Genomic DNA, 13,247 nt, shown 5'->3' with positions numbered 1-13,247 from the left:
TACAAAGATAAGATAATTCCACAACACAACAGTATTCCTTATTTTTTCTTTACATTGTATGGTTCATAGTAATGGCGACTGGTGATTAATAACAGTTGGTTATGTGTTGATATTTCTTGACTTCACATTCTTATGAATTTGGTTTGGGGCTGATGGCAACTTTATAAGCTCATCAAGGTATCAATGAACTCAGAGGTTTGGGAAGCCTAGTGTGTGAAGATGGGAGAAAGTTTCAGAGACCTTTCCATCTGGAACCCTGATGTACAGTATAAGGGTCCAATCTGTGTTGGTGTCTGTTAGGCTGTTGGATATGTGGGGGACATTTTGACAAAGCTTGAGGCTCAGGAGAGCAGGGGAAAGCTATTGAGCTCTAATACTGCAGATATCCAGGGTCCATGCTTACAAATTCCAAGGTGGAGAGTATTCCACTGGTGTCACTTTAACCAGAGTTTGCTGCTCTGCTCCTTAACTCTTACTGAATACTCTCACGCAGCACCTCTTTTGTTTCAACTTTTATTGTTTTCAATTATAATTCAAAGCAGAAGCCTTCAGCATACTTAGTGGTGTGGACTACGCAAAATAAACACATTCACTTTCTTGTGACACTTACAATATCATAATTTTTCAATATGAATTAGCTGATAGTTTATTTTGGACAGTATCTTGGCTGCATCTGCCCTTGTAGGAGATTTATGCCAAATGCAATCTTTTTGATATCAAATATTACTAAGCAACTGAAACCCCAGATGGGCTTGGACAGGAGTGGCTGAGTAGGATTATATTGTTATCACGTTCCCTACATTAGTAGGTGAGGAATGCTTAAAAACAACAACATGAAAACCTCCTCATATGTGTTAGTGCAGTTTAAATCAATGGGGGGGGGGGGGGGAGAGTAGAATCTGGTATCGTTCAGATACCTTTCAGTCTCCCATTAGTCCTGCCTGAAATAATGTTCTGTGTGATCTAAAAGTTTGCCAATGGATTTTACCAAAAACAGGGGACGCGGGTGGCACTGTGGGTTAAACCACAGAGCCTAGGACTTGCCGATCAGAAGGTCGGCAGTTTGAATCCCCGCGACGGGGTGAGCTCCCGTTGCTTGGTCCCTGCTCCTGCCAACCTAGTTGTTCGAAAGCACGTCAAAGTGCAAGTAGATAAATAGGTACTGCTCCAGCGGGAAGGTAAACGGCATTTCTGTATGCTGCTCTGGTTCACCAGAAGCGGCTTAGTCATGCTGGCCACATGACCCGGAAGCTGTATGCCAGCTCCCTCAGCCAATAAAGCGAGATGAGCACCACAACCCCAGAGTCGGCCACGACTGGACCTAATGGTCAGGGGTCCCTTTACCTTTACCTACCTGTTTTTCTAAGAAGCACAAACATTGCAATAACCTGTGTGTAGCTGTTGTGAAACCCATAGTATTGTAAAGTAGAGATGGACACCCGAGTCCTAGACAGGCTAAGTGGAAGTGAACCCCATGGAAGCCAGAGGCACCTTTCTGGTATGGGCACACAAATGGAATCCCTGTACACAGGTAATTTGTAGCCCCAGAACATGTGCAGCGCACCTTGTGGATCTGTGTAGTGAGCAGGATTATGTCTATGATGAGGACCAGGAGTTTAGGGTCAAGACTGTAGCTCAGAAGAAAACCAACAAAAATGGATTTCATAAGTCCTTATGGTTGTTAAGAGACTTCAAGCCTGGAAAGATAAATACACACTATCTATTACACAGGGGTTTGAAGACCTTAACACCCTGGCTGCATTTGAACATGCTTAAAAAAATAAAATTAAATTTAAATTAAACCCCAACTTTCTTTGGATACCTGTTTGGACATTTGGATGGCATATAATGGGATGCAGCTAGACTGGCAAAAAAAAAAAGTGATTTATATGCGTTGTTTATGCGATATAACATTGTGCCACCGGATGGCAATGTGGAATCCCATTTTTCTCTACCTGTTTTCCCTGTTTAAATATATGCTTTAAACTGAAACGCTTCTCTGATGTGTCTAGATCCAGCCTTGATTTGTATGTGTAAACTTTAGAAGAATGTACTGGTGCTTATTGTGTTGGTAATGGGAGCTCCCCGCCCCCTTGTGTTTCTTTCTCTCTCTCTCTCTCTCTCTCTCTCTCTCTCTCTCTCTCTCTCTCTCCATTCATTTTGTTTTCCTCTTTAATAACTTTGATTGAAAAAAACTGTATCTCAGAGCACATGCTTTGCTCATGAAGAAGGTTGCCTCTTATTTTGATCAGCATAATGAATTGAAGATGGAGCTGTCTTTGAAGATGATCCAGAAATTGCAGTTAGCACAGGATATGGCTCCTTGACTAGAAACTGGTTCTAGTTGTTCGGGTCATATTAAATATGCCTGTACGTTCTCATTCTCACTGGCTCCTAATCTGTTTCTAGTCCAATTGTGACAGAATCAGGAGTGCCAACTTGGCCCTGTGACAGTGGGTGCCCGGGGCCATGGGTGCCATGCAGTGTGCATGGCCCTGGCACCAAAATTTGTGGGTGCCCAGCCCCTTCATGGGGAATTTTGTGGGTGCTCAGGTACCCAGTGCCCCAGGGGGTTGGCATCTATGTTCTGAATAGCCACTTATTTCCATACATACCAACCCAGTTGAGATACCAACCAACCCCTGAGATCATCACTGAAGGCTCAACTCTGTGTACCTCACACTCTGAGATATGGAAGGTGACTATCACTGAGGTGGGCAAAAGGTACATCTGGATTTACTCTGGCTGATTTGCAACAGATGGGCAAGGATTCTGGTTTAAGAAATAGCAGCAACAATATGATACACACACGCCCCAAATGTATGCTCTGAATTGAAGAGAGGTTGGGGTAAACAGGAGTGGGGTTTTGTCTGGAAGTTCTGCTCGGATCTAGGACTCAGAACAAATTCCTGGGCTCAGAATTCTCAGATTCTAAATTTATGTCTTGTGCTGCCTGAAATCCAGGAGAGCCACTTGCCAGGCTGTGTTGCCAGTACAGAGCTAGGTGAACCCAATAGTCTGGCTTGGTCTGAAGCAGCTTCTCACAATATGAGCATGAATGGGCAAAAAAATGCTAGAAAATTGCCATGGAATTGTCACTGCAGCACAAACTTTAAGAACCTTTTAAAAAATAAAAATGCAGAAACTGCATTTTCTTCCTCCTGCCCCTTCCCATCTGCTTTCTCTGAATCAGTTTCCAGCTTGTAAATCTTATTCCCAGTAGGCTCTATACTAATTAGGTAACTAATAAAATTTAGCAAACGCCAGGCATATTATGAGAGTGATTGCGTGATTGCTGAAATATGCCTCATTAACACCCGGCAGGCACATCCCTTTGCTACAAAGCCACTCCCGACCTAAAGAGGGGGTGGGGTTGCGGTCGCACGCCCCCATCTACTTCTCGCGGGGCTGGGGCCAGCCCCGCGGGTCGCAGGGATTCCCTTAGCATTAATATTCATCGCCCACAGCGTCAGCCAATCGGCTGGCGCTGGGGGCGGGCCCACCAGGGAGCATTTAGGGTCGGGGCAGCCCTGGCTCGCCCCTTTTCTCTCTTACAGCTGCTGCGGTTTCCCACCCACCCACCCTCTAGGTTTGCTTTCTGACTTTGCTATGGGCTTCGGCTGGTCGCCGCAAGGGGCCTGGTAGGAGTTTTTCCATTTGGCTAATTGGCTGTATTTTGAAGCCACTTGGTTTTTTCGCCTACCTCGTAGCAATACGTCACAACTCCTTGGTTTTGGCGGTTAGGCATTGGCAGGGGGCATTGTCATGCAAATGAAGTCGGGGGGGAGGAATGCCATCACCTCCCCCAAATCTTGAAGGGTGGTCTGTTAAAGGACTCCGAGGGGCGTCGCCTCGTCCGAAACCTACGGAGGCTAGGGCCTAAAGCGCGCTCCCGAGCGGTAACCCCTTGGGGAGCGCCTACGGATGTGCATCACGGGGGCTCCCCCTGTTGGTGTTTAACCCTTCCCGGTTAGTCCGGATAGTCTGTTAGGGCCAATGCCTAAAAGCCAATACCGCTCTTACCTGTAATCAATAAAGTTGTGGCCATTTTCGCCCATTAACCTAAATTCTTGTGTCCGGTGTCTTTATTTACTCCATCTGTGGGAGGGGGCGGGTATCGCCACGCAAAAATAAGCAATCACAGCAAAGGCCTTGCAAGTGGCGGTGAGGATAATTGTCCTCCCTGCAAACGAACTCCAGAGGCCTGTTCAGCAAATGGATTCTTTGGTGATGTTGCATTTGGAGAGGTGTTTCAAAACGTGGCATCCTGGTCATGCACAGTCCCTATATGTGAGCAGGTGCTCATATTTTGGGCTTTCGGTTCAGACAACTGTGGGCAACACATCATTTAAGGAAGGAGGCGCGACGTTAGAGGTGAAGCTAGGAACATGGCCTCACCCCCATGTAAACATGGCAGTGCCTTACATGCGAGTAATGTGTTGCCATGCAACTGCTGGTCCATTACAGAGTTTAAGCAAACTTAATCTGTCCCCAGCTAGCCCCTACCAACCTGTTTCCTTACTTGTAACCAGCTGAAGGGGGGCACTCCTGAGTGTCAGAATTGCCACAGTAAAACTCTGCAGAGAGGAGGATGAGGCAAGACTAGAATTAGCCGGCTCTGCCTGTTGTTGGCTCTGCTTCTATCTACTGTGAACTCTCTGCCTTCTGCCGTACCAGTTCTAATAAGCAACAGCCACCACTGCCATGCAGACTTTCTAGGGGTCCTGTTAAGATCTTACTTAAGAAGAGCCTGCTAAATGAGGCCAGTGGCTCATTTGATCCTGCATCCTGTGATCACAGTGGCCAAGCAGATGCCTCTGGAAAACCTGCAAGCAGGTGCGCTCTCCCCTCCTGTGGTTTTTAGCATCCTGGCATTCAGAAGCATTGCTGCCTCCAACCTTGGAGTCAGAGCATAGCCACCATGGATAATAGCCATTGATAGCCTTCTCCATGAATTTGTGTAATCCTCTTTTAAAATTGAGGGCCATCACTGCCTGCTGGGGTGCAAGTTCTGCAGTTTAACTGGATAGCTTTGCTTTCCAGCCCAAGTATACTTCCAGGGCTGCTTAGCTCTGCCTGATGGACAGGTTCCCACATAGCCGTGGCAGGGAGGCGGGGGGCAACAACCCACAAATGAACAGATAAATCACAGTTTGTGTATTTTCCATCTACCTCTTTTGTTTATTTATGCATTTCCTTACATCATTTTAACTGCCTTTCAGCTTAAAATACACTGCTCAACATGCCAGGGTATTGAAAAACAGCCGAATCAGCGCTCCTGATCTTTTTGACACATACATGTTTTGGAATTATTATTATGTTTAAATCTTTCTGTGTATGTCAGAATTTGTACTATGTGTTGTGGTGAAGAATCAGAAACCTCAAATGGTGAAAAAATCGTTTTGTGTCAAATGCTTGTCCTTGAGTTTGGTAGTGAAACTTTCAGACTTCTGTCATTGCGGCTCTAAATAAAATTAAATGAACCATGTGCAGGGGAGACCACAAAAGCAGAATTTTTTCTTTTGGGGCAAAATGCTCAACAATTTGTTTAGCAGCTCCACTTAAACTAATAGCCATAATTGGGAAGTTGCCTCCTTCCCCAATCCAGTTCTCTGATTACTAATAAGAAAGTGACAGATCTGTAATTTTCCAGTGTGTTCTTTTGCTTCTGAATTCTATTGGTTGAAATGTCAGCTGCCCTGCTGGGTCAGAGTAAAGATCCATTTAGTTGTCAGGATTCAGTCCTGCCAAAACTTAGAATCTGGAATCTCATCAAGAGGAGGAGCTAAGGGAAATGGACCTCTCAGATGATCTGTGCACCATCAGCAACACTGAGGAGTTGGCCAAATCCAGGCATTCCTGGCCCAGGCCCAGATTAAGACCTTTAGATGCCCTTAAGCACTAGAAAGATTATGGTGCCTCCCGCATGCAATTCAAAATAAAAACAATATTAAACCATACAATAAAATTTTAACAAAGAAAACATAAATTTACTGAAACACATGGCAAAATCAGATTTCCTCACATTATTTCAGTCTATGTCAGTAGGATGCCCCTGTGGTTTAGGTAGGGATACTTAATAAAAAGGAGAACAGGAAAGATTGGAGAGGAGTGTGGAGTAGTGCGTAAAGAAGGCTAATGAAGGTCTGATTTTCCTCATGGTGACTACTTTGATGTTGTTGAGTTTTTATAAAAAATATCAAACTCTTTCATTCATATATATATATATATATATATATATAGAGAGAGAGAGAGAGAGAGAGAGAGAGAGTGTCCCTGCTTTGCCAGGGCTCTAACCATGAGCTTAGTCTGCCTATTGGGAGATCTAATGCATTAATTCATTCATATTCTCTCTCTCTCTCTCTCTCTCTCTCTCTCTCTCTCTCTCTCTCCACACATCAGCTTTTGCCAACCTGGTACCCTCTAGACGTTTTAAGACTACAACTCCCATCAGCCCCAGCCAGCTGGTTGTCAGTTCCTTGTTTTGGAAAGCCACACTGACATGATGTTTGTGAACCTTCTTGCAATAATAATAATAATAATAATAATAATAATAATAATAATAATACAGATCTCAGCTGATATTGTGACTCAGATTTCATGCAGCTGCTCCTACCTTTTCTGCCAGGGAAACTTGACAGAGAGAGTGACAGACAACCTGTCTTTCGCTTTGACTTTCCCGATAAAACACATGGCTAGTGAAGCAAAAACCCCACATCTTTTTTTGGGCCCACATCTTGCAGTCTTTGGACACGCTCCAGTTTGAGAAGAAAGGGGGTGGCTATTGAATGCATGAGCCAAGCATGCAGAGTCTGTGTTTCAGAAGATAACAGGTCATTGCCAGGGTAGCCTTTTGCTTGGAGGAGGCAGTCTCCTAGCACCAGGCTAATTCCTTGGCCAGCAGTGGCCTTGGTTTCTCCCATTCCTTTGGCTAGTGCTCTGCCTTTCCAGATGTGAGGTTATGAGTGACTCACTAGCCGTCATTGTCCCACCTTCTCCAAGCTCTTCTGAAGCCTTTTCTGTCTGCCCTCTAGGGTCCATGTAACACCTTCCTACAGATGCAACTGGAATGGGGGGAAAGCAGGGGGCAAATTTGGACCCTGGCTCATTCACTTCTAAACCAAAAGCAGCTGGGGGGGGGGAATCCAGAGAATGTTCTCTAGAAGCAATAGCAATGATGATAAGATTAATTATTAGGGGTGGGAAGAACTTACCCTGAGTAGCTTTTCATCTTTTTTCTACTTTGTTGCGCTGACTGGTGGCTGCTTTCAGATGAGGAGGCAATTTGGTTTGCCAGGACCACTGTCTCTGTTACCTTGCCCTTGTGGAGACCTTGTAGGACTGCATCTTCATTGCCAAGGCTAGGGAGATAGTAGACTTGTGGTAGTGGGTAGAGAGCAGCAGTGGAACTCTCCCCAGACCAAATCCATCAATGGCCCTTGCTTCAAGCGTCAAGTGTTTTTGTCCAACTGGAATGTGTCTTTGAACTCTGATCATGCCTCTTAGGAACATAGGAAGCTGCCTTATACCAAGTCAGGTCCATCTAGCTCAATATCCTCTACACTCACTGGCAGCAGCAGCTCTCCAGGATTTCAGGTAGAAGTCTCTCCAAGCCCTACATGGAGATGCCATTGGGGATTGAACCTGGGACCTTCTGCTTGCAAGGCAGATGCTCTACCACTGAGCTATGCTTATGGCCTTTAAATCATGCCTCTTGTTTGCCCAGATGCAAAATAGAGAAGGGTGTGTCAAGTGTGTGTAGGAACTAGCCTTCTGTAAAAAGGTGATTGGGGGGGGGGATAACCAGCCACAGATAACCAACATGCTTAAGCCTAATTAATGTGTGATGGGGTTAATGCCATAGAGTAAGATTCCTGCCTCTCTCCCTCACCTTGGGTAATCAAGACTATTGCTCCCCTTCAGTCTACCTGAGAAGCTCAGTGTGTAAAGAGGTCTGAGCTGGTTGCTCCAAGCTCAGTCCACATGACTCTTACAAGATTCTCTTGTGTTCCTACACCAATAATTTGGAAACTTTCACCCCTGTAACTAAGCCAATTTTTATTGCCTGTGCAACTTTTTCTGAATGTTGTGTGGAAAAAGCACATGATTCTGACGTTTGGAGAGTTTGTAAGTAAAACATTTTAAACTTACCAAACATTTAGTCTTTTTCTACGTTATGTAAGAGGGAAGCTTTGGAACTCACATGGACATATTTTAAAGGTTTAACTGCCTATATTTCCATGCTTTGCTGCATATTGTGATTTTAAATCTCCTGGAGCTTTCTTGCCAAAGAATATTTGCCCCAAACCTAGATCTTGGAATTCTCCTTTTTCTATTTTTCCACTAACAAAATCTGCATTTTTTGCTCTGCCCTCTTTTACTTCTGGTCCTGCCCACCATGGGCATGTGGCCATTGGAAGAATGCCCATAAGGGAAAGTGTCCCTCAGGCTTGAAACGACATTGCTCTGATGTCAGTGTTGCAGTACATTGATTGGGTGTCCTAACCTGGGCTGCTTGACAGCATTGACCTGTAAGCATAAAGCGCTCACTGTTGGCAGCTGCCTGATGGTGGAGGCCACAAATTGTAGTATAGGCCACTTAAGTAAAACACTGATTTCAAGAAGAATCGACTTGGAAGCCAGTGTTCAAGAGCATGTGCTACAAAATGGTCTTCAACCAGAGCTCTCTCATCTAGGGACTGGGAGGGACCAGGCAATTCTTACACTCCAAGAAAGGCCTTGGCAAGGATATTTATAAGCCTTGTGTATTCAGCAGCTCTTGGAAGAGATTGGAGAGGCATGGCTCAGTCCTGGATCTAATTTTTTTGTGACATCCCAAGTGCTTCCTTCTTCTTCATCTTCCTCATCCACAACTTTTCATGAACGATGTGCCCTAGCTGCGAAGCCTGGAATGGGATCCAGGACTCATCGGATGTTTAGAAGTCTGATTTTGGCTTGGGAGACCCATCAGCCTTTGTCAATAACTTCCATTCTCAAAGTTATAAAGCAGCGGGAGTTTGTTGTTGGATCTGCCAGTTAGGCCTGGCAGCCTCAACTGTTCCCGCTGCTGCTTATCACTTCTAGACTTCATTCAGTGCTGGCAGTCTCAGGTCCTCCATCTGGACACCAGATTTGGCTGGGACCCTTTGGCGGATGATGCATGAGGCGGAACCGAGTATGAGAGCCCTCCTAGCTCCCTCCTTCTCCAGCCTTGTTGGCTTCTGACAAGAGTGAAATCTGTAAAGTATTAGCAGATACGGATAGGGACCCAAGGGGGACGTGTAAGGACAACAGCTGAGACATCAGTTAAAAGTCACAGCCAACTTTATCTTTCGGAGGATCCCAATGAGGAACCTTGAATGTGGGACCTAAGCAGATTTTGCAGGTTTTGTTTTCCATGTGATTTCTCCCACTGCCACCCAGTTTGGACTCCAAGTTCTGGGGGGCCCTTGGGCAAGGAGCTTCCAGTTGGTCCTTCCCCTTTGTGAGCGGACCAATATCCTCCTCGCCCATTTCCTTGCCCCCTTCCTCTGGGCCCAATCCACACAATCACATGGAAGGAGAGTGCAAGAGAAGGGGATGAAGAGGCTTTCTTTCTTCAGGCCTCAGGTTCAATCCCCAATGGCATGCCCAGTTAGGCTGGGAAATATCCCCTGCTTGAAACCCTGGAGAGCTGCTGCCAGTCAGTGTAGGCAATACTGGTCTGCCTCTTTACTGCAGCTCCCTATGTTCCTAGGTAGGTGGAAGAGAAGCAGCAGCAGAGTCTGGGGGGGGGGTCAGTCATGGCCCCTCTGCGGGGTTGTGGGCATTGGCAGGAGCCCAGCAATTCCAGCTGCTGATGCTGGCTCTGTCTTGGGATCTGCTGCATGAAAGTTGTCCTGCACCCTCTAGCCTGCTGAGGGCTAGTCTGCTGCCATTTGAGGATGTTGAAGTAAGGTTCAACAACCTCAAGGTGGCATCCTGCCCTTTGTTTGACTCATGCAGCAAAATGCTTTGGGCCAGCCCAGGGTTAAACTGAGTCAGATCAGTGGACCGTTTAGACTATGGCTATTCTCTGTGACTAATACTGGCTGAAGGTCTTGCAGGTTTACATTTATTTATTGAAGAAAAAGACTTTTATACTGTCTGTTAGTCCCAACAAGGGCCCCTAAAGCTGTTTACACAAAATAACCAAGTCAAACACCATCAAGGAACATGAATTGAAGCCCATGAATCAAAAGGAGCAGCGTTAAAACCTTCACTCAACGCTTAAAATGCCGCATAGGATAGGCATCTTTTCAGTGGTTGCTTAAAGGCCCTCAGGGATGGGGCCGATCTCACAGTTGGGTGTTGCCACAGAAAAGGTCCCATCTTATGTTCTCTCCAGCTGAATCTTTTCTGGCATTGGGACTTCTAACCAGGCTTTTGAAGGTTATCTTAGCCCATGAGGAGGTTCATGGTTTTTGAAGCAATGCAAAACCCTGCAAGTTCTGTTTACCAGAGGTGAAAATGTGATGGCTGCCCACCATGCTGCAAGCAGTGATTTGCTCTCAAAATGCCTTCAACTCTCTTTAACAACCCGTTGCCTGTTTGCAGAACTATTGTCTATCAAAACAACTTTTTGTGTCCAGCGAACTATACTGTACATTCCCTATCTTTTAAAATATTCTTCTTCTTCTTCTTTTCACAGCTGTCCCAGCACACATGCAAATCCAGGCATTTAAACATTTCTTGCTAACTGCTGACAACTTTTAAAGGTAAGCACAAAACATCACTATGTGAATTGTTTCTATTAACTACACTGTTTCAGTTATTTATTTCACTTGGGAGTGAAGATCAAGTGCGAAAGGGGATAAAAATACCAGTTCTCTGGTCATACCTATCAGATAAAAGTCTTTGGTTGCAGAAATAAATATATTCAGAGCCAAAGGCAATATGCAAATTGTGTTAATGGAGTGATAGAGATGGAAGCTGACTATGACATTCATGGTATTCAGAACTGACTGGAGACGTGAGACTCAGGTTTTTGGATTCAGTATGTCTCATGGCCTCTGATCCTGTGTGCGATTTGTGCTTCTGCCCAGTTATGGGAGTTGTGAACCTGACTTCCATCAGCAGTGTACATCAGACTGTGCAGTTAATAAAGCCTCAGGATGACGTGTCATTGTGGTATGTAAATATGGGTAGGCAGGAAGGTGTCACTAGGAAGGTGCCTTGAAGGTAGGAAAGGTGGGGAGGCAGGGGGAGAGAAATTAATTCAGTTCACATCTTAATGCAAACCTACGCAATTCACAGTTCCTGAACAAATACAAGAACCAAATGCAGTTATCCTTCAAAATTCACACTTCTCTGAATTTTGCAATGCAGTTCTTCAACCAAAAAACGCCTATGAAAAATGTGTACGTTAGAGGGAAGTGCACACAACAATGGGTGTATTGGCATACTGTATTTGGAAAAATTATTTGCAGAAATGCATATATTACAAAAAAAGGATAAGTTAAGAAAAATGCCTATGAAAATGCGTAGGAATTCATAGACTTTAGAATGGAGAAATTAAAAACTGAGCAAATCTGAAATTGTCAACTTTGTCCCTTCCTCCTTGAAGGCACTGAGCAATGGGTTGGCTGCCATAGCTTTGGTGTTCTGTTTCATGGCATTGCCTTGTTTTGTGCATCATCCATCCAGCTTGGGGAGTTTGCAGCAGGAGTTAGGATTGTTGGTTGTGGACCAGCGTTAGCAGCCATCTCTTTTTCTGTCATCTGCTGCAGGTTCTGTTATCTCCCTACTACTTTGTATAGTGTTGAACCAGAGGAATTAAATCTTTGTGGATTGCTTATGAACAGGGTTGATGTGCATCTCCCAGACTAGTGTGCAGATCAGAACTTAGACTATTAACCAGCATTTGCACATCCTGATTGTTCCAGCGTAGTTGTTGGTTCAACGACAACAACAAAATCAATATGCAATTTTAAAAGCAAAAGTTTTGTCATGTATTTGCATGGAAGCTCAGTTCAGATATTGGAAGGAGCACATGGTTTGGAATGTATATTTGTATACAGAATCTAATAAGCATATTTATTTTTTATAAATAATATTTTGAAATATAATTTGTTCTGAAACCTATTTCAAGAGAACATGTCTGTATGCATTTAAATGTGAATCTTTACAAGGATTATTTTTTTTTGTAAAGAAGCTGATAAATGCAGAAAAATGGGACAGAAGAGACTGACGGATGCATGCATGTAAAAGAGATGCAGAATGAGAATAGGCTGGTCAATCCGTCTCAAGCTTCAGAGAACATATGGGCTCTGCCTGCTGCTTGTTCGCCTTGGCCCTTGATGGACCAAGATTACTGTTTCCACTACACCATCTTTTTGCCACCTCCAGGCATCTGGTACTTTTTAGTTTAGGGGAAAGGCGAGTAAGAGGAGACATGAAAGAAGTTTGTAAAATTATACACGGCATGAAGAAAGCGTTCAGATAATTATTTATTTTCTCTATCTCTCATAACACTAGAACTTGTGGACATCCAATGAAGCTGAATGTTGGAATATTCAGAAGGACAGATAAAAGAAAGTCCTTCTTCACACAGCACATAGTTAAACTATGGAACTCACTCCCACAGGAGGCAGTGATGGCCACCAATCTGAATGGCTTTAAAAGAGGATTAGACAAATTCATGGAGAAGAAGGCTATCAATGGCTACTAGTCATGATGACTATGCTCTGCCTTCACAGTTGGAGGCAGCAATGCTTCTTAACACCAGCTGCTGGAAACCACAGGAAGGGGGAGTGCTCTTGTGTTCAGTTCCTGCTTGCAGGCTTCCCATGGGCATCTGGTTTGCTACTGTGAGAGCAGGTTGCTGAGGCAGATGGGCCTCCCTTCAGACCTCCACCATCTCCCAAGCGCTACAGCAGCTGCCTGTGGGGACTGCGCTTGCTAGCTTAATTCCCACCACTTGTGCTCAGGTTAGATTCAATTCATTGATTTCCTGTTCAATGAAGCCATCATCCGTGCATATGCTGTTGCTCCCGGATGTGCAACAGATGTCAGAACTGTGACAAACCCCAGCTTAACTCTTGTGATTTCAAATCTGGTGGAAGATGGTGTGAGGGAAAACTCTTCAGAAGTATTTCTCAAGAAACTATAGGGATACCTATGGATTGTGGCTAACAACACGTGGACTTGGTTTCACATACCAGCGGTGGGTGTGCAATGGAGCCAGAGTAAAGAGTACTATATACACAGCTTCTATCTGCAGTTCCAAG

At 44.7% G+C, this 13,247-nt stretch overlaps 1 protein-coding gene across 2 annotated transcripts in view; it reads left to right on the top strand.

The window, feature by feature from the left end:
- ZNF469 (zinc finger protein 469) overlaps positions 1-13,247 on the top strand; it is a 224,121-nt gene that overhangs the window by 58,772 nt on the left and 152,102 nt on the right. For both annotated transcript variants that reach the window (XM_083626157.1, XM_083626154.1), the window contains exon 2: positions 10,670-10,736. The gene's annotated coding sequence lies outside the window, so the exon portion shown is untranslated. The remainder of the gene's footprint in view (positions 1-10,669; positions 10,737-13,247) is intronic.

The sequence above is a fragment of the Podarcis filfolensis genome (genome assembly GCF_964270895.1).
Source record: "Podarcis filfolensis genome assembly, chromosome: 8".
Classification (NCBI taxonomy): Eukaryota; Metazoa; Chordata; class Lepidosauria; order Squamata; family Lacertidae; genus Podarcis; species Podarcis filfolensis.
Note: the sequence above shows the minus strand (reverse complement) of the source record. Positions and strands in the feature narration are given on the sequence as shown.